Below are 6,531 nucleotides of genomic sequence, written 5' to 3'. Positions count from 1 at the left end.
TATTTTTAATTTCTTTAAATGTTTATTTTTGAGAGAAAGCACAAGCAGGGAAGGGGCAGAGAGAGAGGGAAACACAAAATCTGAAGCAGGCTCCAGGTTCCATACTGTCAACACAGAGCCCCATGCGGGGCTCAAACTCACAAGCTATGAGATCATGACCTGAGCCAAAGTCAGATGCTTATCAGACTGAGCCACCCAGGTGCTCAACTATATATCATTAAGGGTATATAGTCAGCATGCTATGTTCAGAAGTAACTTGAATGAAATTTTTGTCGATATGGTTATGTATCTGAGTAGGTGAATTCCTCTGCTAAAACTTGCATACAGTGAGAAGACGCTGTCAGCAACAGCCAAGGAAGTCAAAGGTCTTGATCCATCCAGGGATAAGGTGAACAGGCAGGCTCCAGTAAATCTTCACTTTGCAGTCATGTGATGAGGTAGCAGTTATAGACATCAAGGCCAATGGTCTTGGTAGAAAGACACAGGATGCAACAGGAAATGCTCCTTATATTCATATTCTGTTTGCATCTGCCTTAGGTCCCACAGTGTAGTTCCACAGCCTTGCCTTCCAAAGCCATTGCTGTAGGAGATATACTTGTGTTTGTCCTCACTGAGCTTGCAGTAGGTCTGAATATGCTTCTTTGCAGGAAATACATGAGCTACCTGTAACCCTTGACCATCCCATAATCTAATGGTTTTATCTTCAGAAGCCTGTATGGTTTTGGGGGGACCCAGAACAGGTCTGTGACCAGGTCCCTGGAGGTGGAAGCTTTCTTTGAACACTGTCCAGTCCCAACATCCCACAGAAGCAGGGTGTTGTCCTGAGAGCCAGTGCACAGGTGTGATGAGTCTAGACTCACAACCAATCCAGTGAGCACCATAGCGTGATGGCAAGAGAACCACTGCCTTGGTTGTAGGGCACCATCCAAGCCCTACATCATGACCATCCTGTCATGGCTGTCAGGCTGAAGACCTGGCTTGGTTTGTTAATACAGGCTATCTTAATGATTCCTCCTTAATGTCCTTTGAACCACATTTCTAGTTTTCCAGTTATAGGCCACAACTGTCTTATCTTTCCTGCAGAGACATACAGGTATGAATTCAGAGCAGCAACAACAGAGACAGACAGTATCCATGTGGGCTGGGCTATACTCCCGACAAGTTTTAGTTTGAATTCTCTCTTCTACAATTCCATCGAGCCTGTGTATTTATAAGCGCTATGTTTGGGTTTGCTTTGCAGCTTCCCCATCACTGCATGGAACCCACACAAAGCCTTCTGAGGAGGAGCTTGCTTTGGATGGCGCCTGAGCAGCAGCATTCCTTGTGGCTGGAAGTTGTGTTCCTCCCAAACCAATAGCATTTTCTTGGGAGGCTGCCATTCAATGCTTTGTAATGTTTATCCTTTGGAAAATAGTTCAGGCAGCCACTTCCTAATCTCTGTAATTACAGCGGGCTGGCCAGGCTGGGAGCTGAGACCGGTTGGGGGCGGGGTGGAGGGGTCCACAGCCACCACACTCCACAGCCTCACAGGCCTCCGCCCCTAGCAACGAGGCGCGTCGCTAGGACACGAGGTGTTTTGCTAAGAGTTTTTATCATAAATGGGTACTGGATTTTATCAAATATTATTTTATTTGTGAATCTTTGATATAACTTTTTAATATCTTAATGTAGTAAATTAATTGATTTTCTAATATTAAATCACATTTGTACACCTGGGTAGGCCCAACCGAATTATAATACACTGTCTTTTAAATATATTGTTGCATTTGGTTTACTTAATATTTTTGCACCTTTAGTCATGAGTATTATTACTCTGCAACAACGTTCTTATATTGTCCTTGTCTGACTTTGGTATTAATGTTTTATTAACTTCAGTAAATGAGTTGGATTGGGGGCATTTTCTAACTCTATTTTTTATAAATTCTCCAGAAGAGTTGAAAATAAGTTTAAAATTATTTGTTCCTTAAATATTTTGTAGACCTGATTTGTAAAGCCTTCTGGACTTTTTTTTTTTTAATGCAAGAGTTTTTAATATTTAATACCAAGAAAATATCTTTGTTATAGAAACATTTGGGCCTACTATTTCTTCTTCGATCAGTTTTGGGAAGTTATAAACTATATTTTTCTAGATATCTCCACGTGTTCACTAATTTCTTTGATCACCATACTCTTTTCAGAACTTTTTCTAGGATTTGTTCTCTTTTTAAAAAAATGTCTATTTATTTTGAGAGAGAGAGAGTGAGTGCATGTGCATGAACGGGGGAAGGGCGGGGGGGGCGGGGGAAGAGGGAGAATCCCAAGCACGCTCCACACTGTTAGCACAGAACCTGACTTGAGGCTCTATCCCACCAACTGGAAGATCATGACCTAAGCTGAAATCAAGAGTTGAACCCCCAACAGACTGAGTCATCAGGCGCCCCTAGGATTTTTTTTTTTTCTGAAATATCATTTATATTTTCCTTTAATGAAGATCAATTAGTAATAAACCCTGTGCTTTTGTTTATTTGAAATGTCTCTGTTTTGTCCTTGGTCTTATAAAATAGCGTTACTGGGTACACAATTCCAAGATGTCTCTCCTCACTTGAAGATAGTATTCTGTCTTCTGGCTTCCCTTTTGTGTTAACAAGTCTGCTGTCACTTTAATTACTGTGCCTTTGTAAGTAAGCTGATCTTTTATTTGTCTGATGATATGAGTTGAATTGTATCACTCAAAAAGATATGCTAAAGCCTTAAGCCCCAGTACCTAAGAATGGGACCTTATTTTGAAATAAGGCAATTGTGGATAATTAGTTAAGATAAGGTTATATTGGAGAAGTCATTAATCCAATATGACTGGTGTCCTGTTAGGAGAGGAAAAGAGACACACACATATGAAGAGATATCATATGATAATGGGGGCAGAGACTGAAGTGCTGCAGTTACAAGCCAAGGACGGACAAGGTTTGCTACAGATCATCAGAAACTAGGAAGAGGCAAGGAAGGCTTTTCCCCACCAGTTCAGAGGAAGCATGACTGCTGACACCTGGATTTTGGACTTCTAGACTCCAGAACTATGAGACAATAAATTTCTCATATATTAAGCCACCCACTCTGTGGCACTGTGTTACAGCAGCCCTAGGAAAATAATGCAACTGATTTTACAATATGTTGTCCAAAAAAAAAAAAAAAGTGTTGTCTTTTATGTTGTCAGTTTCAGTCAATATTCTAGGCTGGATTTCTTCTTACTTAGTATTTTTAGTGACCTCTAATGTGTGGATTTATGTCTTTTATACACATGGAAAGTCCTCACCCATTACATGCATATAAGCTCACCTCCATTCTCTCAATTCTCTTTTGGGGACTTTAGGCAGATTTAAATCAGGAAACTGCCTTCATGTCCTTAGCCTGCCACATTTTCATTCCCTTGTGTTTTTGTGATGCTTTCTAGGTAGAGGTTTGTGGCAGAGAGTGATAGTTGTCGCTCACTAGCCCTTTTCTCCTTATTTCAGTAATAGAACTTCTTAATTTTGATGGGTCCATGACCATCCACAATAAAGGCTATATTTCCAGTTTGTCCTTGAGCAAAGAATGACCATGTAGTGAGCTTTTGCCATGGAAATAAGCAGAAGTGGTGTGCACAAGTTTTAGAAAAAAATTTTTTAAAGGTAAGGTCAAGAGGCGCCTGGGTGGCTCAGTCAGTCAGTTGAGCGTCTGACTTCGGCTCAGGTCATAATCTCCCAGTCTGTGAGTTTGAGCCCCCGCCCCCCGCCGTTGGGCTCTGTGCTGATAGCTCAGAGCCTGGAGCCTGCTACGGATTGTGTGTCTCCCTCTCTCTCTGCCCCTACCCCACTCATGCTCGCTGTCTCTCTGTCAAAAATAAATAAACATTAAAAAATAAATAAATAAAATAAAGGTAAGGTCATGTCTTTTTCCTTCTCTCTTGTCTTCCCCCATTCTACTCCATGAGAAGAGTATACTTTTCCCACAATTATTTTGGATCTGGTCGTGCGATTTACTTTTGCTTTGGTTAATATAATGTGAGGAGGCGGGACATATGACACATCTGAGTGCAGCCTTCAGAGGTTTTTGTTTTTGTTTTAATATTTATTTATTTTTGAGAGAAAGAGACAGAGTACAAGCGGGGCAGAGAGGGAGACAGTATCTGAAGCAAGCTCCAGGTGCCCCTTCAAGGAATTTTTGTGGCTCAGCCTCTTGTGTTCTGCCTTCCATCATGAGGAAAATATAACGCAGGTGACTAGTGTTCCTTATGTCCCAATCCTTGAATGGGAGACATGTGAGACTGACTGAATTTGACTTGCACTTAGATCAGGGACACAGCAGCTGAACTGCCCCTCCCTCCAGCTGTCAATTTCCAACTAGGTGAGAAATAAATATTTGTTATTCATAAGGCACTGAGTATTTGAGGACAATTCTTTTGTTTTCTTGCAAGCCAGCAATTTATTGAAATTATGTTTTTTAATGATTTATTTCCCACTGTTCAGCTATTATGAATAATGCTGCTATTACACTCATATACAAATTTTCATGTTTTCTGTGGACGTTTAAACTCTCAGGTATATACCTAGGAGTGGAATTGCTGGGTCTTATCATAACTCTATGTTTAACTTTTCAAGGAAGTGCCAGAATGTTTTACGAAGTGGCTATGGCATTTTGTGTTCCCGCCAGGAGGGTATGAGTGTTCTGATTTCTCTACATCCTTATTATTAACACTTGTTAATATAAGTCTTAAAAAAAATTATTATAGCCATCCTAGTGGGTGTGAAGTGATATCTCATTATGATTTTAATTTGCATTGCCCTTATGACTAATGATGTTGAGTGTCTTTTCATGTGATTTTTGGCTATTTATGTATCTTCTTTGGAGAAATATCTATTCATAATTTGGACCCATTTTTTAATGGGGTTGTATTTTTATTGTTGAATTTTAAGAGTTATTTATATATTCTGGCTATAATATCAGATATATGGTTTGCAAAATTTTTTCCCATTCTGTGTGTTGTCTTTTCACTTTTCTGACAGTGTCTGAGTTAGTCTATTAGGGCTGCCATATGAAAATCCCACAGACTGGATATGACCTCACTTAACCTTTATCATCTCTTAAAAGGCCCTGTCTCTGGGGGTGCCTGGGTGGCTCAGAAGGTTAAGTGTCGGACTCTTGATTTTGGCTCAGGTCATGATCTCGTGGTTCCACAAGTTCGGGCCCCCACACTGCACCCCACATTGGGCCCTGCATCTGGCTCTGTGGTATCAGCGTGGGGTCCACTGCAGATCCTCTGTCCCTCTCTCTCTCTGCCCCTCCCCCAAGCTCTCTCTCTCTCAAAAATTAACATTAAAAAAGAAAATAAATAAAAGGCCCTGTCTCCAAATACAGCCACGTTGTGGGGTAAGGTTTCCACATATAACTAATTAGGAGAACACAGTTCAGTCCAAACAATCTGCCTTCTGGGTATACCCTTCTCACATGCAAAATACATTCACCCCCAATCCCAAATTCTTAACTCTTTCAGAACCAAATCTATGTCCAAAGCCTTATCTAAATATCATCTAAATCAGGTATGGATGAGACTTGAAATATGATTCATCCTGAGGCAAAATTCCTCTTCCAGTTGTGAGCCTGTGAGACAAATTATGTGCTTCCAAGACAGAAAGGTGAGATAGGCATGGACAGACATTCCCACTTTATTTTTTTTAATTTATTTAAAAAATTAAAAAAAAATTTTTTTTAATGTTTATTTACTTTGAGAGACAGAGACAGAGCATGAGTGGGGGAAAGGCAGCGAGAGAGGGAGACACAGAATCTGAAGCAGCCTCCAGGCTTTTTGCTGTCAGCACAGAACCCGATGCGGGGCACAAACCCACAAATTGTGAGATCATGACCTGAGCCAAAGTCGGATGCTCCACAAAGCCTGGAGCCTGCTTCAGATTCTGTGTCTCCCTCTCTCTCTGCCCTTCCCTGGCTCATGTTCTGTCTCTGTCTCTCAAAGTAAATAAACATTAAAAAAAATTTTTTTTAATTTTTTAAATAAATTAAAATTTAATGTTTATTTATTTTTGAGAGACAGACAGAATGCAGGTGGGGGGAGGGGCAGAGAGAGAGGGAGAGGCTCCAGGCTTCAAGCCCAATGCGGGGCTCAAACCCATGAACCATGAGATTGTGACCTGAGCCAAAGTCAGGCGCTTAACCGACTGAGCAACCCAGGTGTCCCTAGACATCCCCATTTTAAAAGAAAGATATCAGAAAGAAGAAAGGGGGTGGGTCCAAAGGAAGTCCAAAACTTAGCAAGGCAAATTCCATTAGATTTTAAGGCTCAAAGTAGTCTTTTTTGGCTCAGTGTTTTGCCCTTTGGGCTTAAGGGGGTAGCAGCATTATCCTCTTGGTCCTGGGCAGCAGTTTTGTTCCTGAGAGATTGGTTGGTAGCAGCCTGACCTACTGAAGCCAAGTATACAGCCTTGCCCCCCCCAGACCTGTATCCTCTGAGTTCATGGTTGGAGTGATACAGCCCTGCTGATCTCTGAATAGCTTTTGGTGTTA

The 6,531-nt window shown here is 41.1% G+C and overlaps 1 pseudogene; it reads right to left on the bottom strand.

The window, feature by feature from the left end:
- Positions 1–231: 231 nt before the first annotated feature.
- LOC124501838 (WD repeat-containing protein 31-like) lies at positions 232–1,318 on the bottom strand (annotated as a pseudogene).
- Positions 1,319–6,531: the final 5,213 nt, after the last annotated feature.

The sequence above is a fragment of the Lynx rufus genome, unplaced genomic scaffold (assembly GCF_022079265.1).
Source record: "Lynx rufus isolate CCGP_SWC_20201006 ecotype Redwood Valley unplaced genomic scaffold, mLynRuf1.p SCAF_7, whole genome shotgun sequence".
Lineage (NCBI taxonomy): Eukaryota > Metazoa > Chordata > Mammalia > Carnivora > Felidae > Lynx > Lynx rufus.
This window is presented reverse-complemented; position numbering and strand designations above follow the sequence as displayed.